Genomic DNA, 26,080 nt, shown 5'->3' on the forward strand with positions numbered 1-26,080 from the left:
TGTCTGTATATTTACTACCGTAGTAAGTAACTGTCACGGATTTGCCAGGTCCTTCCACACACACCTCTCATCATCACAGATCACAATCACCAGAGTACTAATCAGCTGCACCTGTCACCTCTCATCAAGCCTTCCCTTTATATACCACTCACAAACACACAGTCATCGTCCGGTCTCGTCACAACTACATTATGTCTTTGTGATTACCAGACTCTCTAACCTCTATATCTTTGCAGAACTTCTCCTGAGTCCCTTCATCATCGTCATCATCATCTTACGGATTATCTCTTCCCCAGTGTGTCTGTGTGTCTGTGATTCCCCTCTGAAGACCAACAACATTCATCTCTACATCTGCATATTCTATTATTCAATAAACTCTGTTACATTTTATATATATCTGTCTCCGTAGTCTTCTGTCAGTGACAGAAGACCGGACCTCACCAACTAACACCATGTCTCAACAGGATGCTTTCCAGAACCTGGTGGATACATTACGCAACGAACTACTACAGACACACCAGACCACTGTTACTCCTCAGGCTACCGTAAATACAGTTCCCATGGCCCATCCAAGCCCATATTCTGGTGAAGCGAGTGAGTGCAAAGGATTTCTATTACAATGTGAACTTATCTTTGAGATGCAACCTAACCGTTTCCCTACAGACAGCAGTAAGATCGCTTTCATCATGTCTCTACTTACCGGAAAAGCGTTACACTGGGCAGTCTCCATCCGAGAACAAAATGGATCCGTTCTCCAATCCTACCGAGCCTTTAGTGAACACTTTCGTGAAGTCTTTGGATTTCCTGTAGGTGATAACTCCATTTGTGATGAACTGTACAATATAAAACAAGGTAACGATTCGGCAGCAGAGTTTTCATTACGTTTTCGCACACTAGCGGCAGCTAGTGGTTGGGATGAACGAGCCCTCATCACTACTTATCGTAATGGATTAAAAGCTAATCTTCGACTACAACTGGCTGCATTTGATGACAGTATTGGTCTAGAACGATTTATTCAAAGAGCGATCAGAACTGAAAATCGTATGCTTGCCTGTAATCCTTCTCAATTTGCACTCTACCGCTCACCAGAACCGTCCCCTCCAGGACCAGAACCCATGCAGTTGGATTCCACCCGCATCCCACTGTCAGAGAGACAACGTCGGATTAAAGAAGGGTTATGCTTATACTGTGCAAATAAAGGACATCTCATCTCTGATTGTCCCATCCGTCCACCTCGGGCGTTGGTGAGTACTGTCCAACCAGAAAAGCATATTTATACACCTCTTACCACAAAGGTGAAATTATCCTATCGTAACGTCTCCATTATAGTATCTGCACTCCTTGATTCAGGGTCGGCTGGGAACTTCATCTCTTCCCAGTTATGTAGACAGTACCACATCAAGAAGGAATCCATCGAGCAAAAATTAAAGGTGCAGTCAATCACCGGAAAACCTCTCAACCGCTCTGATATCCGTCAACGATCTGGAGAAATCACTCTGACAGTGGGACTCTTACATCAGGAAAGAATAAAATTTCTGGTCCTGGAGAATTCCACCGCGGATGTGATTCTTGGACGCCCATGGTTGATGGAACACCATCCGGAGCTCTCTTGGGATACAGGAGAAATTAAACGTTGGAGCAATCAATGTTTCCCAAGATGTTTCCCAAATCTTCCAAAACCTCTTCATCCTCGTGAAAAACTCCAGCTATGCAGTACTTCCATTGAAAGTCCTAACGAAAATGTTTCTGTATCCATTCCTTCAGAATACAAGGAATTTGGAGATGTCTTTTGTCCCAAGAGAGCTTCCAAACTACCACCTCACCGGCCATGGGACTGTGCGATTGACCTCCTCCCGGGTGAACCAGTACCAAAAGGTAAAATCTATTCATTATCCATACCAGAACAGGAAGCCATGGAAAAATACATTACGGAGGCTTTAGAACAAGGGTACATACAACCGTCCAACTCCCCTGCTGCTTCTCCATTTTTCTTTGTCACCAAGAAGGACGGCGGTCTCCGACCCTGTATTGACTATCGAGGCCTAAACAACATCACTCGGAAATTTTGCTACCCTCTTCCTCTCGTCCCTACAGCACTAGAACAGCTCCGAGGGGCAACCATTTTCACCAAACTCGATCTCAGAAGTGCCTATAATCTGATCAGAATCCGAGCCGGTGACGAATGGAAGACCGCTTTTGTGACCCCTACTGGTCACTGGGAATACTTAGTGATGCCATATGGTCTAGTAAACGCTCCCTCAGTGTTTCAAGACTTCATGCATACCATTTTTAGAGATATTCTTCATCGGTTCGTAATTGTCTATATTGATGATATTCTGATCTATTCCAGTGACCCCAGAACTCATGTACAACATGTCAAGGAAGTACTACAGAGACTTCGCCAACACTCCCTCTTCGTCAAAGCAGAGAAATGCGAATTCCATCAACCACAGATACAATTCCTGGGATATGATGTCTCATCTAACGGAGTGAGTATGGACGAGGGAAAGGTAGCAGCAATTAAAAACTGGCCTCAACCCAAGACAGTCAAAGAATTGCAGAGATTTCTGGGCTTTGCAAACTTTTACCGGAGGTTTATTAAGAACTTCAGCCAGATTGTGACTCCTCTGACATCTTCCCTAAAAGGTAAACCAAAGTTTCTATCTTGGAATGAAGATACTGCTAACGCTTTCCAATTTCTGAAGAAAACCTTTTGTGAAGCACCTGTTCTAGTTCACCCAAACCCTAACAAACCTTTCATTGTAGAGGTGGATGCATCCTCAACAGGTGTCGGAGCCGTCCTGTCCCAGCAGCAGGGGAAAACATCTGACGTTCGTCCTTGTGCTTACTATTCTCACAAGTTCAGCCAGGCGGAGAAGAATTATGACATTGGTGATCGGGAACTGTTGGCCATCAAGCTGGCTTTAGAAGAGTGGCGTCATTGGCTTGAAGGTGCCCGTCACCCATTCACAGTATTGACAGATCACAAAAAACTTCAGTATCTTCGCGAGGCAAAAAGATTGAATCCAAGACAAGCAAGGTGGGCTCTTTTCTTCACTCGTTTCCATTTCATCATTTCCTATCGTCCAGGTACAAAAAACTGTAAGGCCGATGCATTGTCAAGGATGTTTATAGCGGATGAAGATCTCTCTCCTCCAGAAACCATTCTTCCTGAGAAAATCTTTGTGTGTCCCATCGATTGGAGTCAGGAAGATGAGATTCCCGAAACCACCAATGTTCCGCCGGGTTGCCCTCCAGGAATGAAGTATGTACCCTTGCAACATCGGACACCTCTCATCACCAAAGCTCACAACTCCGTAGGTACTGGTCATCCGGGCGCTCAACAAACCCTCTCGCTGCTAAAACATCGCTTCTGGTGGTCTAATATGGCAGAAGACATCAGAAGGTTCGTGAGGGGGTGTAAGGAATGTGCTATGGCCAAAACTCCAAGGCATCTACCCCATGGTAAACTACGTCCTCTTCCTGTCCCTAGTCGCCCATGGTCACATGTAGGTGTGGATTTCGCCACCAATCTCCCTCCTTCTCAAGGTAATACCTGTATTTTCGTGGTGGTAGATCGCTTTTCAAAGATGTTACGTCTAATACCTCTCAAAGGTTTACCTACAGCTATGGAATCTGCAGAACTCCTTTTCCAGCATGTGTTCAGATATTTTGGCCTCCCAGAAGACATCGTCTCAGACAGAGGGCCTCAATTTATATCTCGAGTCTGGAAAGAATTTTTCAAGCTGTTAGAGGTAACTGTGAGTCTCTCCTCAGGTTATCACCCCCAAACGAATGGTCAAACGGAACGCAAGATTCAGGAAGTGGGTCGCTTCCTCCGAACCTTCTGCCATAACCACCAGAACTCTTGGAGCCAGTTTTTACCCTGGGCCGAGTATGCACAAAATTCCCTCCACCAGCATGCTACGGGTCTTACACCATTCCAGTGTGTACTCGGTTATCAACCGCCCATGTTCCCCTGGACTGGAGAACCCTGCGACGTACCATCACTGCAGCACTGGTTCCAAGAGAGCGAGAGGGTCTGGGACTCGGCTCATCATCATCTCCAATCCGCCAGTCGCCGTCATCAACAGCATGCAGATACCAGAAGGGCCTCTACACCGAACTTTCAAGTTGGTGACAAGGTTTGGTTATCCACGCAAAACATCCATCTCAGGTTACCCTGCAAAAAGCTGAGTCCCAGGTACATTGGCCCATTTACCATCAAGGAGGTCAATCCGGTAGCCTTTCAACTCCGTCTCCCAGCACACTACCGTATTCACCCTGTTTTCCATGTTTCTCAATTGAAACCATTTCACTCACCTGTCACTTCTGTTCCTCCCACAGGACCTGGTGAAGAAGCCCCCCCTCTTGATGAAGATGAGACCATCTATACCGTCAGGCAGCTCTTGGACTCCAGACGACGAGGTGGGCGGCTTGAATACCTGGTGGACTGGGAGGGATATGGACCAGAAGAAAGATCCTGGGTTCCTCGTGATGACATTCTTGACCCAGAACTCCTCAGGGATTACCATCAAGCACATCCAGACAAACCTGCTCCCAGACCCAGAGGCCGTCCTCCTCGGCGTCCTAAAGCTCAAGGGTCCTCAGGAGCGGACCCTCAGGGGGGGGGTACTGTCACGGATTTGCCAGGTCCTTCCACACACACCTCTCATCATCACAGATCACAATCACCAGAGTACTAATCAGCTGCACCTGTCACCTCTCATCAAGCCTTCCCTTTATATACCACTCACAAACACACAGTCATCGTCCGGTCTCGTCACAACTACATTATGTCTTTGTGATTACCAGACTCTCTAACCTCTATATCTTTGCAGAACTTCTCCTGAGTCCCTTCATCATCGTCATCATCATCTTACGGATTATCTCTTCCCCAGTGTGTATGTGTCTGTGATTCCCCTCTGAAGACCAACAACATTCATCTCTACATCTGCATATTCTATTATTCAATAAACTCTGTTACATTTTATATATATCTGTCTCCGTAGTCTTCTGTCAGTGACAGTAACTGTGTAAGTATTAATATACAAAGTCATAAAGTTAAACTAAAACTTTTGACAGCCTTAACTGATTTTGAGTAAAGAACCAAACATAACTGAATTGAAACCTATTTGAAAGGAAAGATAGTACAAAAACATTTCAACAAAAAACTTTGTTTAAGATTCTTAGGTTTAGAAAAATCAAATGATCAATTTATTTTGACAGAGGTTTTTTAATATTCTGGTTGTCGAACATTAAAGGAACATGTGATGAAGTACACCCATGGTTAATCTGGTAGGACACCTGTCTGAACTTGAGAGTATCTGACTTCACACATCCACTTAACAACTGACCTTAAGACCGGATGGTTAAAAGTCAATGTTAAAATAGCTATGCAAAGCTCAAGTATCATTCATTTCCAAATGCCATTCGAGTTTATTATCTTATACATTTTTAGATGGTTTACAAGTGTCTAAAAACTTCTTCAGGCCACTGTGTACAGTATACACTATAGTATACTCTTGAGAGTATACTTTTTTTAACCCAGCATTGGGTCAAAATGGGACAAACCCAGCCATAAGGTACGCACACTTGCACACTTATGCACTATTCTATGCCATTTTCTAGTATAAATAGTTCAAAGGGCTCATTATAGTTGTGCGTAGGTCCTACGGCGTCCCAAATGGCGCACTTCATGTGGACCTTCGGTCTCGTGGACTTAAATTGCACATGCTAGTCTACGAGTCCGTAGAGCAGGGTTCCCCACATCCCACCCTGGAGAGCCAGAGCACTACAGAGTCTAGGTCCAACCCTAATCAAACTTACCCACCTGTGATTTTCTAGTGATCATGAAGACCTTAATTAGCTTGCACAGGTGTGTTTGATCAGGGTTGGAGCCAAACTCTGCAGTGCTGTGGCCCTCCAGGGTAAGATTTGGGGAACCCTGCCGTAGGGTGTCCCATCTGTCATTTTTACGCTCCGAAGTGTGCTCATCAGCGCCCCCTTTAAACCCTTGATACAGGCTTCACGCATTCTATCAACCCAGAAGTCCTTGCAAAATAGAAATCAGACCAATCAGACGCCGGAAGGGAGGAGTTCACACTGATGGGCAACTTCTCTTCCTATTTCCGGCATGACGTTCGAGTCTGTCCCAAAATACAACTTCGGTGCACCCTCTTGGACTTGCGTCAAGGGTCCCTAGGGTCTGCACTACATGATGTCATCAAAGTGTGGACCCTGAGGAGGTCCACAAGTCCGGAGTGTGCCATTTGGGACAGGCCTACAATAAGCTACGCATTGGTTTTTAAATATACTTCTGCATTGTCGTCGACATGCAATTACATATGCAGACAGTATCCATACGTGTACACAGTATCCACAATATTAGTGCAACAGCCAAAGAAGCAGCAGCTTGGCCAGTAAACCTACAAACGAAAAAGCAGCTTGTTGTGTTGATTTAAGAAGGCCAGCAGTGATTGAGTTAAATCACTCCTCAACTTGGCCCATCTTTGTTCTTACCGTCCAACGCGGAAATGCCTATGAAGAAATGTGACACATATTTTTTTTACCTGGGGTTAGGAGGGGTTCTAGTGGACCAATCACAGTGCTTGTGGTCCGCGTAGCACGGAGGCGTTGTTAAACATTTTTTAAGTATATAATACAATTTGCAAGTTTTATAACCACATGCAGTGAGGAATATTGTTTACTTTTTTAAGTCTGAGCATCAGATCAGATCTTGCTGGCAGCTCTCATGGTGTTGTCAGAGAACCCTAGACTATTCTAATACTACACAAACACTGCATACACACAGTACACAATACATTCTTATAGTGGTGCACTATAAATAGTAGTTTTTCTCTCTATCCCTCTTTCTCTTGCACCCTGAGAGCCACATATGGATCCTTCATTTTACTTTCTCTTCACGATTCTCTCTCTCTCTCCGGCCTCCTCCTGCAGCGAGAGGAAATGCATGCTTTTCATCATTCCAGTCCTGTCTCCCAGCCACAGCTGGCAAATTAATTTAGCTGCTTTCTACGCCGACGCTCAGAGTTGCATTTGAACGCAGAGCATAGAGCCAAAACAATCACACAGTCGAGAGACACCTTGAGAAACCTTCACCTGCGGACACAGAGCAATAGTGTACACTGACACCTAGTAGAGGTAAGCAAACATAATGTCATACAGTAGCAGCTAAAATGCACAAGCCCACACAACAACCCCACTTCTATTAAAAAAAACACAAAGTCAATAAAAAAAGGGATACAAGTCATACTGTAGCACAAGTTAGGCTCTATTTCTGATTTCACTCAAATGCCAGCTAATGCTAAATACGCTAAAGGAATGTTAATTATTAGAGAGAGAGAGAGAGAGAGAGAGAGAGAGCACTGAAAGAGGTAAAGTTGTTTCTGATAGGTTTCCCACATTGCTCTTGACAAATAACCTAACGTCTTAATTTAAATGCAATGGTCTGATAAAGCAAGAATAACGCAGATGACCTTACAGGGCCTTGGCCTAACAAAGAAGTTTGTATTAAATGCACAGCTTTGCACAAGAATAAAAAATACACTGTTAATAAAAGTTTTATAAAACAAATTACAGTGTTAAAATGGCATTATTGTGTTATTTTTTATTTTAAATAAAAAGTGTTCGCTTGGAGGGTCCCGTCGGTGGCTGAAGAAGCTTTGCATAATTTCTCATTATACAACTCATTATCAGTGTTGGGCAAGTTACTTCCAAAGTGTAATACATTATATATTACAAATTACTGTCATTTGAAAGTAATTAGTTACATTACAATATTACTGTCTCTGAACTGTAATGAGTTACACTACTTTTGCATTACTTTTGAGTTACTTTCATCAAAAGAACAGAAGTATGACGTGGCATTATAAAATGTTAAAATGTAGGTTGTTGCTGCTTATAAATCTAGAAGTTATGTGTTGGCCTTCGAGCTTTGAATAGGCACAGTGAAGACTTATGGCAAAATACAGTAACAATCACTGTCAGAATCATAAACATAGACAAATTATCTGGTAAAAGTCTGGTGAATTATGGTACACATACCAAACACAATAGACTATAATGCTATAATGCAACCTATAGCCTAATAACATGGCAAGACACGCAACCTCTTTTCATTTCTATTCTTTAATTCACTTTTAATTCAGATTTACAGCACAAACCTGGCATGCACTTGGTTGACACAACTTATCAAAAAGTGCTATTGGAGGATTAGGCCTCAAGAAAAACAGCTCATTTCAGTACAATATAAGGATTACATGTAGACTAACATATAAAACACAGACAAACAGAGGAACACTGCTTTTTGCCAAACAATGAATATAGGCTCCCATACAAAGGCTGGTAAAAACTTTAAACAGTGATGTTTAAATGTTCTATTTAGATAACCACGTTTAAGTCTTCACTATGTTATGTTGTAGTTTAGGTTGCTGTTTGTAATAAAACTGTAGATAGCGTAGGAATAGCCTAGCAATCTATTATGTATATGGACTGTAATCATAGCAAAGCTTACCTTGTCATTGCTGGTGTGATATGGAATTTACTGGCAACATGTAAAAGTCTCTTTACTTCTGAGGTTCAAGCAGCACAGGACACCGATAGAAACTTTCTGTTGCTTTTACTTAGCGCTCTTATTCGCAAAATTATGCGTGTGCGGCGCTACCGGACCTGATTGCGACCACTTTAGTCAATGCTTATAAAGCCGCGGACTTCCCAGATTTGGCTCTTTCAGAAACATGTGTATATTTGACGTGCACCGCGTCCAAATCGCATTTCAAATACAAAGTTAAAGTAAAAATGAACGTGTTGCATACAGCACGTGGAAACAGGCATACGCTGCGTCCCAAACCGCCTACTTCCATACTATATAGTAGGCAAAGAGTACGAGAAGTAGTGCTTTTCGCCCACTATATAGTATGGAAGTATGCGGTTTGGGACACAGCCACGCAGCTTTTTCATGTGTGGATGCTGGTCGCGCGCATTGGTCAAAAATAAAAAAATAAAAATAATACGGTCCAATTTTGAAATGCATTGTTGTAACGCGCTCGTTACTAAGACTGTAACGAGTAAAATATTACCAAAATTTTATTAGTAATGCGTTATATTACTGCGTTACAGCAAAAACTAATATATTACTGTAATATATTATATTTTGTAATGCGTTACTCCCAACACTGCTCATTATATGCCCAAACAGAGGCAAAGAGCGTTGCGAAATTCAATCACAGTTTAGTGAACCGCCTGAAAACATACTTTGTGCGAGCGAACGCGTGGTGGCTGGTGTACTTTATATCAGCTAGACATGCAGTGAGACAAATATGCATTAATTGAATGGCTGGATTTTCTTTTGGGTGGAATTGATTTTCAGTGTCCTGCTGTTTCAGAAACATCGCATATTTCATAATCTTCAAAAAAGTTTAGTCTTAATCTTCCCACTCAACCCAAATATTTGGCAGAGCTGGCTACTTCTTTACTGTGAAGTGCTTTAAATCTGCATTACCTTTGGCTGACCTGCTTATCCTCATTAGTGATGTTTGCTAAGGGAGCACTTTTAATAATGCTTGTAGTTAGGAATAGGTATTTAAACCTGTTTGGCACTAAAATAATTACCCCACTTTCCACTATGTCCATTTAAACTGAATTTTGGTCAAATGTGGATTATATCATTACACTGGCAAGAATATGGTTACATGTAAAGATGCCGTACCAAGTATGACAACGCTACATTTAACTGCTTTTGATATACGGTGTTTTTTTCACTTCCTGAAAAGTAACTGTTTTGGACATACGTGAGTTTCATCGGGCAGCGACAAAATGCATTTGCACGTAATTTTGTGCCAATGGGCATTCTGGTCTGAAAACGAGGTGTGTTCAGGTGCATTGTTGGCATGTTGCTATTTTGAGGCAACTAAAATAGACTACGCCATTGACCAACAAAAACGCAATATTGCTTTTGTTATTTAATGAGCGCGTTCGTAATACCGGACAGCAATGCGCGTTTGCTTATCACACACATGAATGCGCTGCAGAACACAACCCTTTTTATAATATGAAAAATTAAAGCATTAAAATGTAAAAGATTATTATTGAGTCTCTTGGACATAAATGAAGATCGATTATGAGACGTTAGAAGGTGAAAAGGCTGCTTCACCTGCTGTAGCCTGGTAAGTAATTAAAGATTTTGCTTTAAACAAATGCAAATATTGCATCTATTTTTTTAAATGCTACGCTACCCTACGGATTTATTGTATATAATGACTCTGTACCAGTGGATATGGTTAGATGAAGAACATTTTTAAAGTAATGCTTTAAATCCAAACATTTACAGCAATTAAAAGCCTGCTATTTTTACTTCCATGACTAAAAGACAACGTGTTTTAAAGGTTTTAATCCAAAAAATACAATTTCAATATGAATGAAAACAACACAATTATTTACACAATTATTTAACATTAATCTTCTTCCTCCACTTGGTTTTTCAGTTTACAAAGTCCGTCATCAAAATTGGGATTAGACATAGCGCCACCGCAATTGGCTTTTAAAAGGGATAAGATAAGACTCTCATTGGTTTATTGCAGGTTACGCCCAAAACACACAGGGGCGATTCCACGATTTTATAAATGGGGGGGGCACAGGGGGGACCAAGAACCAGTCAGGGGGGGCAATCAAAAAATTCAAATGAAAATAAATACTGGTTTAGAAAATATTAAGCATGGTTCCCAAAATCTTGTGCAATGCCACGTGCTCTAATATAGATGGTATTCATTTTTTTGTATTTGGCATGGATTAGACAACACAGTTCTGTTCCAGAATAGTTCACTTTAAATAAATTGTCATAATTTACTCATCCTAAAGTTATTTCAAACCTGTATGAGTTTTTCTTCGGCTGAACACAAAATAAAATATTTTGAAGAATCTTAGTAGCCAGAAAGTTGATGAACCCCATTGACTGCATTTTATTTTGTTCCTACATATGAAGTCAATGGGATCCATCAACTGATTTTGGTTACCGACATTCTTAACTCTTTTCTTTTTTGTGTTCAGCAGAAGAAAGAAACTCATACAGGTTTGAAACAAGTTTAGGTATGTGACCATTTAAATTAAGTGAACTATTCCTTTAAGTAGGCTATCTACATTGCGTGTAGCTGGTATTAGTTAACGTTCTGACATACCAGGATTTTGGGAAAATATAAGCCTACTTAAAAATTTGTTTTTCTACTCTGTCTGATGTGACTTTCATTGTTTATTATATTGTATTTTAACACAACTGAATGCTATTTTTTACACATTATCTGTTCTGTTGACAGACATAAAGAAAGAGTTTAAAATAGTGACTAAACACGACCCAATAACACCTCGTGTTTAATCCATCCAGCTGTTACTTTATACTGCTAAAATACTAATTTAAACATTGTTTGATACAATTTACATTGAAGAGCTGATACGAGGTGATTTCGGATTACCTGTGTGTCTCATGCAGGGTTACTCTTCTCGTCTGATTGTGTTTATGAGCGCTTTTAATTTTAAATGCGAGTGATAGTTTAATTGTAGATCGCGTATAGCGCAGACAATTCAGCGCAAATTCAAAAATATCAGAGAATACTGTTACGCGTGCACGCATACCGCACCATAGGGAGGGAGAGAGCTTGTTCACAGAGAACTGGTGTGTGTGTGGGAAAACACTACTAACCTTTGTTAAGTCATGATAGTCGATCAGTAACATCTGTTGACTGTTAACTTTTACGTGAAAAGATAACGGAGGAACCCAGGTGGAAAACACCGGCAACTTTTAATTCCTCACTCAGTGTCATGTAAGAAAGGCACTGTCGAGGTTCCGTACGCAGCAGTGAGAAAGCGTGCACGCGAGAGAGAGGCGCTGCTGAGCGCTTGCAAAAGCGAACAAAGCCGTTTTAAATAGTAAAATAAAATGTAAATGGTAATCATGGAAAACCTCTTTGATTTGTGTTGATTTGTGCCAGTGTTGAGTCTGTGGCGGGGCGCCCTCCTTCTTGGCGTTCGCACGAGTCTCAAATCAAACAGTGATTGACAACTGGTCTAATGGTGCGGTGGGTGTCGTGGTGTCTCTTTCCTCCTGTTCTAAAAAACGCGCAACTACTGTGCTCGCTTCTTCTTCGCGTTTGCGCGAGTCTCTAATCAAACAGTGATTGACAGCTCTCTGGTCCAATGGTGCGGTGGGCATATTCAAGTTGACAGTAAATCTAGCTGACCCAATGAGATTGGAGGGGGGGCACCAGGGGGGGCCAATCATATTCCGGGGGGGGGCCGGTGCCACCCCATGCCCCCCCCCCCCGTTCCTATTCTTAGGAGACGCTCGGCGCACAAATCATTTTTCCCGTCGTTAAATTAGCAAAAGTGGATTTGGACACTAAATTATAAATTGTCGAGGTCCACTAAAGTCCACTATATGGATAAACATCCTGGACTTTTTCCTTTAAAAAACTTAATTTCTTCTCGACTGAACAAAGAAAGACTTAAACATCATCAGAATTGTTTTTATGAAAGTGGAGTAATCCTTTAACTTGACCATTACAGGACATCTGTAACTCAAATTGTCTGGCTTATTAATGTCTTTTTTTAATAATTGATAACAGGTGAAAAAACATTGTAACATTGAACTGTTACAGTGCCATTGAATGAGTGATTTTTTTACCTAGGCCATTGAGAAACCATCCAGGATATCCTAGCAACTGCACAGCATCACACTGAAGACACTATGAACACTTTAGCAACTGCATAACATTTTCCACTAAATCTCCCTTGCATTGAGTTTTGCACAGGCAAGCATGACCTGCCTTTTCACAGAAAATGCCAAATTCAGGGATAAAAGATCATTGATCATCACAGAGGTGCATTAGTATTGTATTGCCTCATGTCAGATATTAATCCACTGGTTTCTATGGCTAATAAGAGCTGTGTATGTCAGAGGTTATTTGAGCATGTTATTCACAGTGTGGGTGGACAGCGTGGGCAGAAAGCTCTTACCCAAGTAGCCTCTGGCTGCCACTGAACACAGCTTTCCTCTCCTGGAGGAACTCAGATTTCTCCAGACCTCTCTGCTCATTAACCAGGGCTGAGCCCGATACCCATGAGTGCTGAAGTAACACAGTATCCATGCCTATAATTCGAATGACTCAGCCGATCACAGATATATATTATTTCCCAGTGGATGCTGAGTGTATTCCTGGATGAAGGATTTCTGATGTGCTGCAGTGTGAAATCAACAGCTGTCTTTATGTCTTGGCTCTCTCGTATAACTTTTTATTAGTGCTGGCACTCGGATTGTATTCTATATCAGCACCATATATCTCTGTTTGATGCTTTTTATTGATTCAACCTGTTACCTATAATACCTTGATTTATTATAATGCTAGTTGCTTAAAGGGATGGGGAGATGAGTTTTTGTTTTAACAAACAAATAAAATCCTTTTTAAAAGACTTGCAAAAGATAGAAAATACAGATGTCCAAGTCATTAGTTGAATTGTAGCGGGTGATCAACAGGCTGTTGCATTTGCCGAATGCTTATTAAACCTATTGCTAGGGTGTTGATAGTGGACATCTCTCTCCATAATATTTTGCCTTCATCCGAAATTGCATATTGTGACAGTACATGCTGAATTAGATTAAGTAGCCTACTTATTGACCGTTACAGTACATTACAATACATTATGTATAGTATAAATATAGGTAGTGTTAAAGAAATTCGGAGATACTACATCAGCCTTATTGCTACATCATGTGACATACATCGGCAATTTCACTTTCAAACTCGTACTTGAACAGAGTTTTCCAACATTTTTTAATATGGCGACGCCATTCTTCTTCTTTGTTGGGTGACTCCTTTTCCGGGTCTCAAGGAAAAGTAAAGTGTCTATTGAATGCTCACTTTATAATCTTGCCGGAAGTAGTTAGGTAGTTAGTTACTCACACATTCATTCACCGACGGCGGTGTCAGCCTTTGGTGTCTTAAGAACTTTATTCCTGAAAAGGTTCTTTAGATTATATAAAGGTATGAAAGAAACAGTTCTTTGAAGAACCTTTGACTGAATGGTTTTTTGAGGAACCAAAAGAGGATTACTCATCTCGCATACTGATTTTCACATACTGTATAGTATGAAAGTAGGAGATTTTGGACCGAACGCTGGTCTCTTATGGCTCAGTTTAACCAATAATCTATTTAATTAAATATTGTATCTATTAAATAAAATAAAATATTAAATAAATACATCGATTAAATTATTTACCCTTCAGGCAAACAAAACCATGCAATCTTTTAGAAAAGTAATATCATGCCTCTAAACTCATCTGTGGAATTATCTGGTTAATCTGACATTTCCCGTTATTAAAGGATTACTACACTTTCATAAAAAACAGATAATTTACTCACCCCCATGTCATCCAATATGTTTATGTCTTTCTTTGTACAGTTGAGAAGAAATTAAGTTTTTTGAGGAAAACATTCCAGGATTTTTTTCCATATAGTGGATTTTAGTGGACCTCAACAGTTTCAATGCAGTTTAAAATTGCAGTTTTAATGCAGCTTCAAATGGCTCTAAATGATCCCAAATGAGGCATAAGGGTCTTATCTAGCAAAATGATCGGCATTTTCGCAGAAAAAATATAAATATGTACTTCGTCTTGCACTAGCCGTGTGACACACCCACGCATCCTTAAGTACTGTATTACAGATTCATGTTGAAAGGTCCAGTGTTGCCAACTATTTTCAATGGAAAGTAGCTAAAGCTTGCTTGGAAAGTCGCTATAAATGTCGCAAGATTATGTCATTGCCTCATTAGCATACCAGTGACATCATCACGTTGTATTTGCATTCTTACTACATTGGCTGTTTCATGTTTCTCTTTCTCTATGAACTTTCACAAATTTAATTTTAATACACATAAATGCCTAAAAATGTTTTGTCGTTCGTTTATCTGCTTGTTCTTATAAAATGAAACGTGTGTATGTTTATATTTAAATGTCCAAACAGTCCAGTTTCAAAACATATGAGGATACACTGATAAATGATGGAAAACGTTGTTTTCTACACGGTAAAATTCCGTAGAAATTGCAGCTGGGTTGCCGGTAACTTACCGTAGATTTAAATGTATGTTTTTTACTGGCAACATTATGGTCAAAGTTAAATGAACATTAAACATTTACAAGTCTTTGTCTTTACAGAGTAAAACTAAAAAAACAGCATCAAGCAAAACATTCTGGAAAACAAAATCTGAAGCAAAAAAAAGAAAAAGGTTGATGATTTCTGGTTCCCAGAATGCTTTGCATGAGGCTGTTATTGTATAGTTTTATTCTGTAAAGATAAATACTTGTTAATATTTAAAATTTATTTAACTTTGAACAAACTCTTGCCAGTAAATAACATAAATTTAAATCTACGGTAAATTACCGGCAACCCAGCTACAATAACATTGTAATTTCTACGGAATTACAGTGTAGGTACATAGCTCATTAACGCGTTGATCAGCTCCATAACAGTTTGTCTGTTCTGAATGTGCTGCTGCTCAGCTCACTCAAATACATAATTTTTTTGGTACAGTGATTTTTTTTAAAGATCATTTTACATTTACACCCTGCCATAAATGTAAGTCATTGCGGGATCAGCCAGCTCCGGCTTCCCGCATGCACGATTATGCCGTCTGAACGCTGAGAGATAAACCACATCTCCTGCCCTGACTGTATGCAACCTTCGGAAGCGGTGGCAGCTGCTCGTTGAGAAGAGTAAACGACACGCGCTTTCACGTCAAAGTCTCCAAAAGTCTCCAACAATTCCAGAAAAATCGCTAGAATTTTCGCTAGTGGCTTTTTAAAAAATAAGTCACCAAGGGGGTCTGAAAAGTCGCTAAATCTAGCGACAAAGTTACCAAGTTGGCAACACTTGAAAGGTCATGCATGAAGTATGTGAAACTACCACTCCGGTGTTTACAAGTGTGAAGAAAGAGGACCATTCTGAAAATGTATGTGGAATGATACAAATTAATATCTTTGTGTCAGTTTATTGTTTAAAATAGTCTGTAAGTGTGTGTTTCACATATGTAATGCATGACCTTTCGACGTGATTACGTAATATGTAAGGTCGCGCTGAAGCATCACACGGCTAGTGCAAGACAAGAAGTTGTGTACTCTTTTTTTTAATTTATAAGATAAAGACCCTTACGCCTCAGTGGGGATTGTTTAGAGCCCTTTGAAGATAAATTTTGAAACCAGAATTTTAAACTGCCTTAAAACTGTAAACTAAAGTCCACTTTACAGAGAAAAATCCTGAAATGGTTTCCTTAAAAAACGTAATTTCTTTTCGACTGAACAAAGAAAGACATAAACGTATTGGATGACATGGGGGTGAGTAAATTATCTAGATTTTTAATGAAAGTGAAGTAATCCTTTACATTTTATTAATCTATTAATCATTCGTAGAGGGAGCTGAGACTTGTTGCGGGCAAGGCGCAAACATAAATATTTTCCCTGTTGTAAATACAACTGAGAATCCTGGTGGCAGAGCGCAATTATTTGCTGTTTGCATGGTTGCAGGTTAAGTTGCTGTTTCAGGGCTCTCATTTCACAAACAGTATTTAGTCACACTCGATTAATAACTTTAAATTAGTAGCAGATGTGTAATTTCCACTGAGTCATGACCTTCATCGGTGCAATAAAAAGAAACATACTATTTTGAGATTATTTGAGTAATTGTAATACCCACTGACTGTTTTAGTCATTATCATTGGATAATAATAGCAGGAGACAATTATTTCATCTCACGCTAAATTACCCAAATGTATTCAGTAAAGCATTGAGAAGGTGCTAATATTTCCACTTATTTATTTTAATTTCATACTTGTGTAATTATAATTATGTGTAATGAAAATGTAAGGATGTCTAGTTTGTTTAAAAGTACAGTCAGGTCTTTGCTAAGAGTAAATGATCTCGAGGGTGCTGTGTAAGACACCTTACATTTGTCACCACCAGCAGTGGAAATTGATAGGTTTAATCAACAAATGACACTGCAGGCTGCTGGACAGTGTTATTGAAGTAGACCAACTCTACCGTTTGTCAGGACTCTGGGCAATAAGCACTGGTAAATCACTACCTGCTCACTGAAGACTATTTATTACACTCTTACCATAGTCTCATTCATTTCCATACAACTGATGCATCATCAATTATTTTTCTCTCAAGTGTGTGGCAAGTGTGAGAAAGATCTCAGATAGGTTGATGGAAGGAGCAAAAGGTATTTATATCTTTCCAAACAAAGTGACTGAGGGATTAATGGAGATCTTTTGAGTATTTCCATGTGATAAAGAAGATGGAGGGACATCCTGAGGGGAGGCCAAAATCCCTCAATGCTCTGCTTAATATTGAAGGATTCAGAATGAAGATCTCAGAGTTTCGGTAGGTTTGACTTCAGTTCTCTCTTTATACATGTGCTCAAACATTTGTGTTTCTTTCAATAAAGTTCATACCTACTTTTTTAGCAGGTTTATTTATATACTTTAACAAGTTCAAGATTTGAATAATGTAATCTGTGCTTAAGTGTGACATATATCATTTTTCAATATAATGTCCCAACTTGTGTCCAGAAACAACTTCCTGGGTTTCACAGACAAGGTTTCAGGCCAGTCCTAGACTAAAACACATGTTTGAGCTGTCCCTACTGAAAATAACTTGCACTGACATTTTATAAAAGATGCTTGGACATCTTAATTACGCTAAGGCCTAGTCCTGGTTAAGCTAAGCCTTGTCTGTAAAACCAGGCCCATTTTGGCTTGCTGGTCAAGTGATGCTAGGGCATTGTGGATGATTACCAGGGTGTTACCGCAGTATGAAGTTGCTAAGGTGTTCTAAGTAGTTTATTGCTATGCAGTTTATTGCATGTTGCTTTGTGGTTGCTATGGTGTTACCATGCGGTTATAAGGTTGTTTATAAAACAGCTCGTTCTGGTTCTTCATTCTGATTGGTTGAAACGCGTTCTAAGCCATGATAAAATACCCCGGTAAACCCATGGTTCAGACCGCATCACAAGTATCACTGCGCCACTGTTGCTGCGTACTGATTTATGAAAATAAACACCACACTCTTTAATCATTTGAATCTGATCTCTTACAAAAGTTCTTCAAAAAATTGAATTATCTCCACTTTTAGATGAAAATTTGAGAGGTGATAACTGATAAGAGAACAAATGAAGGTAGGATGAAACTTTTTTTGTTGTTGTTGTTGGAAAGCGGATGGTCTGTTCTTTCATTTGATATTTTATGTTTGTTTAAAGAAGATAGTTTTTTTGTAAGGCATTCAACTAAAACTGGGTGGCAACTTAAAAAAAAAACGCTGACGGGGAAAGAGTTAAGCATGCTTCCAAGCATATTTGTTCATCACTTCAACAGTTGCACAATATAAATGTTAATGTATATTTTAGATGAATGTTGATTTATAAAAATAAACACCACAGTCTTAAATCATATTTTCATTGTGTCTTTGCTGCCTCTGTGTTGGTTGTGAACTGCACTCTGTTGCAGCCACACTTGATTCTGAGGAACTACTTTGTTTGGCGGAAGAGTAATATTTATACTAATATAATTACAACTTATTTGTGTTTCATTTTGTGAAACCCTGCTATGCATTTGAAGTAACCGTTTTATAAACGCAATAAACCCCGCAAAGCAGTGCCTAACAATGCCCCTTAGCTGTTATAAAATACACTGGTAACTCACTGCTTCTTGGGGCTTATTGCTTTATTTGCTGTTTGCTAGATGGTTTATTATTGGTCCAAGTTTCAAAAGCCTACCCCAAAGTGTGCAACCCTAGATATGGTTGGGGTCCCTCATTCAATTAGATTTTTTTACCAATGTTTTTGTCTGTGATGTGAAATTGAAAAGACTTTGGGTTAAGGGCTTCACATATTGTTTGTATGTACACTAGTGAAAGAAAGGATTGGCTAGTGTTTAGAAAACGTGTCTGGGTCTCATGCCCACCTAGCTTTTAAACATACAAAAAACAAACTTCCTCAAAACAAGCATGGGTTTGAAACTGCCAACAAAGTCAATCAAACACATGCAAACCGGCCACATCTCGTGTGCTCCAGTATACTTAAGCCAACTTTCAACAGACTGGTTTCCTTTTCCGAAGAAATGGGGAAACGGAAAAATGTTCAGACAAAAACCAGCTGCTGGTTCTTCTGGCCCATGGAAGCAGTTTAGGACAACAACTCCTGGCATTATAAGTCTGGGCAGCTGGGGTATAAAATAATTCATGGCCTGGTGAGGCTGCCATGCTGTCATGTTTCTTTCCACCAATAATGTGCTACTGTTAAATTCTTTTGAATCTGGACCCTGTGACTCACATTATATATGCGTGATCTTACTTTTGGTATATGACTGATTTTAGTTGTAAATGTACCCAAAAGTCAGCCAAGATCACTTCAATAGAACAATGCTGAGGAAAGGAAAAGCTTTCCATCTGTCTGTTTTAAAAGCTCATTCATCAGTGGTTGTTTCTAAAGTTCATATAAATAAAATTATACCCATATAAATAAAACCCAGATACTGTATACAAGTTTTAAACCGAATCACTCACAGAAATACTTTTTTTTATAGATTAACAACTGCAGCGTAGTGGCATGTATATAACTGCCAATTTTCTTGTCCACTAAGAAAATTTGAGTTATTTAAATGTTTTTGTTGGCTGCAAAGCAATGAATAAAAATGAGTTTGTCAGATACGTACTGTGTAAATGACGACCAATCGATTGTTTTGTCATTGCGTTGATTGAAAATCCAAGTGGTAAATGTTAATCTCGCCCTTCAGCGAATCAGTTATGGCACTAAATAAACTTTCTGATGAGTTATTGTAAACCGCAAAGTAGAAGTTGTCTTTAGAAAGTTTTATATTTGTAAATGTTGCCACAATGTTTTATACACAATAACTCAACATGCTTCTCAGATTGTTTTCTCATAAATGACACAAAACGGACACGTCCAGATCGTAAATAAGCAAAAAGGAAACAATTAACATTATTCCTTTGGTACCTCCCATTTTCGTCTCAGAAACGTAATGACCTAATAACGAAAACCTGCATAAATATTTTACCAACAAAACACCCACACTAAATCACACAGAGCAGTGTCTTGCATAAGGTTTTACACAAAGACCTCCAGCTCCTGAGGGAAGAAAACTCTCGCCTTCTTCCCAGGGCTCAGTAGGTGTGCCAACAGGTGCTGCCCTGCCATACGACACTTCATCACTTCCAGATGAAAACTGTGAAAGGATTTGGCAACTGCACACTTTTAATAACTCCCACCTGCCACACTGGGCCTAGACTGCTTGTATTGCTGCCCAGGAACCTCTTTTAAGCACTGAAACATGAATGTTGCCCATGCCTGAAGAAGTGCTTTGTCTGTAGTACAAAGGCCTAGATCAATGATAAAGGCTTCCACGGGAGAGAGAAAAGACAAGGGAGTGCACGAAGAGTACTTTTAAGGTCACAGCAGTCTTTAAGATGATGAAGACTCTTGGACAGACCTTGGCCTTTCTGAAGAATAGTCCCTTCTGCTTTTATAAGCAGATATGTTGGGTTAAGAACACTATTATGTATGGCAGCAAGCTATAGATAATAGTCTCATGATAACATTGACAGCATGCATACTTAATAATATACTGGCTGCTGTCAGGGGATCTTTGAATGAAACACTGCTCATCTGGGTTTAGCATAGCACACATGGTAAAGTTTAGAGTAGGTCTCGCTGTTGGATAATACAAAGAGTCCCCTACAGCTAAATGTTTTAAACACTGGTTGTTCAACTATACTTTCAGAAGTTTCAGATTCAATAAAAATGTTCAATTCATTTAAAATCTTGACTAAACGGATTAGCCTTGGACTTCAGTTGATGTCTTGCAAGCAGCACACATTTCAAGGTGAGCAACACACATTTCAAGCTCAAGAAAATGTAGTAGTCTTTTATTCATGACAGTCACTTTATATTTAGAGTTAGGATGTAATGAGTATTAAACCTGTTTGTGCTACCAACTTGAACGCTGCCGAAATCTTGCATTTTGGTGACGTGTGCTGTTTTTTTCCAAGAAGTCAATTTTTTTGAGTGTGCAAAGCAGATTTAAAAAAAATCACTCACACAGAAAATTGGTAACAAAATGGTCCCAAGCTGCCATTAGCTGGGTTTCCATCAACCTGATTTTTTGCACATTTTGAAGTATTGGATAAGAAACGAGTGATGGAAAGCCAAAAATGTTTTTACACTTGCTTGAGGTGGTTTTTGACTTATGCGAAAAAGAGCAAATGCGAATAATGGGGGATGGAAATGGATTTGCAGAATAAATTCTGACGTAGTGAACATTAAACCCACGTGACTGATTGTTAGCTGTTTCCGCTAAGGTTGTCTTTACCATAAATGGGTCTCAGTGTTGTCGCAATGTGCTTGCTGCTAGTGCCCGCATCAAAAATTCTGCATTTCTTCTTCTGTGGACAACATTCAGCAATTAGAAGCTGCACTGCTAGTAAATGTAATAACTTGTCCAATCATAACTAAATGCAGTCATGTTTTCTAAGCGTGTCTTGTTTTATTTACTGTTGGTTACTAGGTTACCAATACCACTGTCATTCGTTTGAACAGCTTGATGGAAACACACCTAATTTGCATTTGTTTGTTTTTCTTTAGTGCAAATTTTGAAAAGATTCACTTCACGTTTGAATGGAACCTTTTTGTACCCTTTAAAAAGGTCCTAATATGTTCTATTTGGATACAGAACTGTATACATAACTCTTTAGGTGCACATGTGTACTTTTTGGAAAGGTACAGCCCCAGTGACAATGAGGGACCATTTTTTTTCTAACAGTGTACATTTCGCCTAAATGTAAGGAGAGATTCTTGCCTGATCTGGAAATGAGCGTATCATAGATATTTGGGGGTGGACTTATTTGACAAGTATGCAACCCCTTAAGAAACTCCCAAAAAAGGACTTAACTCCCAAAAAGCAAAAATCAACACCACTGCAACAGCCAAAAACACTCTAAAAATGTAATGATAACATAGAGTTAACACTTTACAGACAAGCAAAGTGTAAAAGTCTAGTTTATAGTAATTTTTCACTATGCAGAGCAAAGTAATGTTGAGATTTGGGAATGATGGGGTTTACTGTATAATCATCTGCTGAAAGAACAGACTGTTATTCATCAGAGACAGATCAAGATTCCAACCCAAGCTTAAGCTTCATTATAACATGAAGACTGATCTCAGTGGCTCTGGAATCTGTTTAATGAACTATTTCTATGATCTGCTGTCAACAGTCAATACCAACACTGGGACAACTTCAAATAAGCCTCCACCAGAACTGCTGGGTCTTCCAACCTGGCATTCTTCAGCGGACGGGCAGCACTGTGTTTTGGCATTTGTCCATATGGATGAATGGGGCATCACAGACAGGTACCTGGATGAGAAACTGGGCAGTGTATCGAGAACATGGAAGCAGGAATTTGGCTTTTAGCCCATGTCAAAATTCTGCATGTATTACTTTGAAAAGCTTACATGGAGAGGTGTACATTTTATTTATTGAACCTTTTTGTTATGTGAGAGGAGGCCAAATACACTTAAAGCTCCCATAACACACGCTGTTTCTGCATATCTAATGTTAATCTTGAGTACCTATAGAGTGGTACTACATCCTTCATATCTCCGAAGAGTCTTTCGTTTTGTTAAAGATCGATTTATAAACAACCTGATCTCACGAATTTCCGTGGCATAGTCACGGAATTTTGTGCTCATTTTTCCGTGGCATTCTCACGGATTGGTTACTCAACTGTTTTGTCCTATTTTCTTACCATTTTCGCTTCGGTTTAGGGTTAGATTTACATGAAATGACATCCCTACCCAAACCCAACTCTAACCCCAACACCAGGCGACAATTGTTTAAAGTTTAGAAAATATAAACCAATAAATCAGAAAAAATAGTACAAACCAATAGTTAAAGTGACATACTAACGCAAACACCAAATCGAACCCTAAACCGAAGCGAAAATGGTTTGAAAATAGGAAAAAGCAGTTAAGTAACCAATCCGTGAGAATGCCACGGAAAAAGACAGTCCGTAGCAGGGCCACGGAAAAATGCAGAGATCTGTGAGAATGCCACAGAAAAATTAGCACAAAATTCCGTGACTATCCCACGGAACTTTGTGAGATCATGTTGTTTATAAAAAACAGATCAGCTCTAGCGATTTTTTCGGATAACGTACGAAAAAATTCGGAAGGAGGAGTCACGAATCATGCAACACTGTATACAAAACTTGATACTTATAATTTACTACATGTTTGTGTCGTTTATATTATATGCACTTACATGCCAATTTTCAACATAAGACATAAATCTTACTGACCGCCTGCAACTCATAACTCGGTAGGGACTTCCAGAAATCCAGCGTTAAACAAACACACAAACACACACGCAAAACTCCACTGCAACCCGGATAAACAAACTATATCCATTGTTTCCATAATGCTGGCTTTCTTCTCCTTACATCCAAAAAACACACTTGTTTTTTCGTGCCATTGTTGAGTTTTGATATAAAACAAAGCTGTTGTGTGAAGTGATGCCTGTGACTTCTAGCGTCCTCAGTTCTCGCTCTCCCACTGATTGACGTGTGGGCATGCTTTTCCGGGGGAAGTGCCCATAAAAAGAAGTACCCTGATACGTCAGCTGGACCCATATTTGAAAAAAAAAACTTTTTCGAAACTTTGATGAACCCTGGCAAAGTGCATTCGGCACAGAAATACTCAGAATAAGTCAGATTGCATGAAATATCATTGAACCCTCCCCCCATTAATTTTCTCATACTTGAAAAATTCGCTTAAGTAAATTTTTTGCAAAGTCATTTTTCTGCACTTTTCCCTGTCTGTGATAATGATTAATAACTTAATGGAGACATATGGTATTACCTTACTAACCGAATAGACCTTGCAGATGATAAGATTTTGGCCTGTATGAAACCATAACTAAAAACAGTCAAAACATCTTGGCAACAACATACTTGTAGCAACACTTTGCCAACTTGACAGTGACTTGGCATGGCCAAGCACCACTCAGATACTTTATAATAGCCTATGGCTTATTTATCTCAATGCAAACACTATTTTGAAAAGATCATAAAAGATACACAAAACCAGAACATCCACACTGCTGTATCCAACTCTTAAGATCCACTCTTGGTTTGAATTGAGAAAACACTTGAGAACGTACAGTCAAGACACATTGTACATTTTTTGTGTTTGTTATCTATACTTTCCAGATGCTCGTTCTGAATGCGTGTTATTACCCACAGTTCAGCTTAGACATTCCCGGTATCTCCAAACCACTGTGTCTGCCTGTCAGGAGGTCTGTTCTCCGGATGGTCCAGGGAGAGTTGATGTGGAAACCATCTGATGTGGAACCCTCGGAGCACATGTTATGTGATTAAACCAACATGGAAAATGCTCACCATCCTTCTTATAGGCAATCTAAACAACCACTGGGCTCCCCCAGCACCAGCTCTGTTTTTCTCTTCTGCTCCTGAGCCCTGATCACTTTTACAGGAGCCAGGGTTTGATTGTCAGTGAGCAAGATTTCCTAGTTGATCTTCTCAAACATTCTCAAACCCTTGGGCCCACCAATTCAGATTGTTTTCATTGTAATCTAACACAAATCTTTTTGCTTGTAATTAAAAAGGAAAAACACAATGGATTTATTTCCACCCGATGCAAATCTATTGCCATGTTCTTCACTGTTGAATAGGCTAGAATAATGTCTGGTCTAAAATGCTGTTTATAAAACGGACAGTTCTTGTTCTTCATTCTTAATTTTTCTGTAAGGCATTAAACTAAAACTGGGTGGCAACTTAAAAAAAAAAAAACGCTGACGTGAAAGAGTTCAGCATGCTTCCAAGCATATTTGATCATCACTTCAACAGTTGCACGAATAAATGTTGATGTATAAATTAGATGAATGCTGATTTATAAAATAAACACCACAGTCTTTAATCATATTTTCATTGTGTCTTTGCTGCATCTGTGTTGGTTGGGAACTCCGTTCTGTTTCAGCCACACTTGATTCTGAGGAACTACTTTGTTTGGCGGAAGAGTAATATTTATAGAGTAAATAATATATATAATTACAACTTATCTGTGTTTTATTTTATGAAATCACGCTAATGTTATACATATGAAGTAACCGTTTTATAAAAGCAATAAGCTCCGCAAAGCAGTGGGGTTACAGTGCATTTTATAACAGCTAAGGCTTCGCGTGGTGCCTAACAACGCCCCTTGGCTGTTATAAAATGCACTGATAACCCACTGCTTCTTGGGGATTATTGCTTTAATATGCTGTCATTCTGCACTCTAGGACAATACCTCGTCAGTGGAACGGTACCTTTAAAAGATCCTACTGTGTACCATTTTGGCACAGAAATGTACCTTTGAAGTAGCCGTATGTATCTCTAAGGTACCAATGTGTATATTTAAAGTATCTAAATGCACCTTTTAGGTACAAAAGTGTACTTTTTTTCTTATTGTACCTATTTTTCTATTTTTCCAAAAAGAGGCCAATTTGCATTACAGTACTCAATTTCCAAGCAGATTAATTTATTTAAATATGCATTTACTTTCATTCTTTTTGCAGTTGTAATTTTTACATCAAAGTGATTTACCCTAAGTTGGCAGTACTATAACGGTACATTTACACCGGTCGTCAACGTTAATGCTTCTCATTCACTTTGAATGGGTGACGTCATGCGTTGCCGAACTGAATTGTGGGTCTGTCAGCTTCATGTCACTGGCATTGCTCGCGGCAGAAGTTGAACATTCCTCAACTTTTCAAGCGCCAATGGTTCAGACAAGCCCCACATCAACCGTTGACACTGATGCCCTGTGTGAATGTACCGTAAGAAGTCCTATACCGTATTTTCCAGACTATAAGTCGCTCCGGAGTATACATCGCATCAGTCAAAAATGTGTTTTGAAGAGGAAAAAACATATATAAGTCGCACTGTACTATACGT

The 26,080-nt window shown here is 39.4% G+C and overlaps 1 long non-coding RNA gene across 1 annotated transcript in view; it reads right to left on the minus strand.

Moving 5' to 3' along the window:
- The window catches only part of LOC141350025 (uncharacterized), a 341,096-nt gene that overhangs the window by 96,974 nt on the left and 218,042 nt on the right, over nt 1-26,080 (minus strand). The gene's annotated exons all lie outside the window — the stretch shown is intronic.

This window comes from Misgurnus anguillicaudatus, chromosome 16, assembly GCF_027580225.2.
Source record: "Misgurnus anguillicaudatus chromosome 16, ASM2758022v2, whole genome shotgun sequence".
Lineage (NCBI taxonomy): Eukaryota > Metazoa > Chordata > Actinopteri > Cypriniformes > Cobitidae > Misgurnus > Misgurnus anguillicaudatus.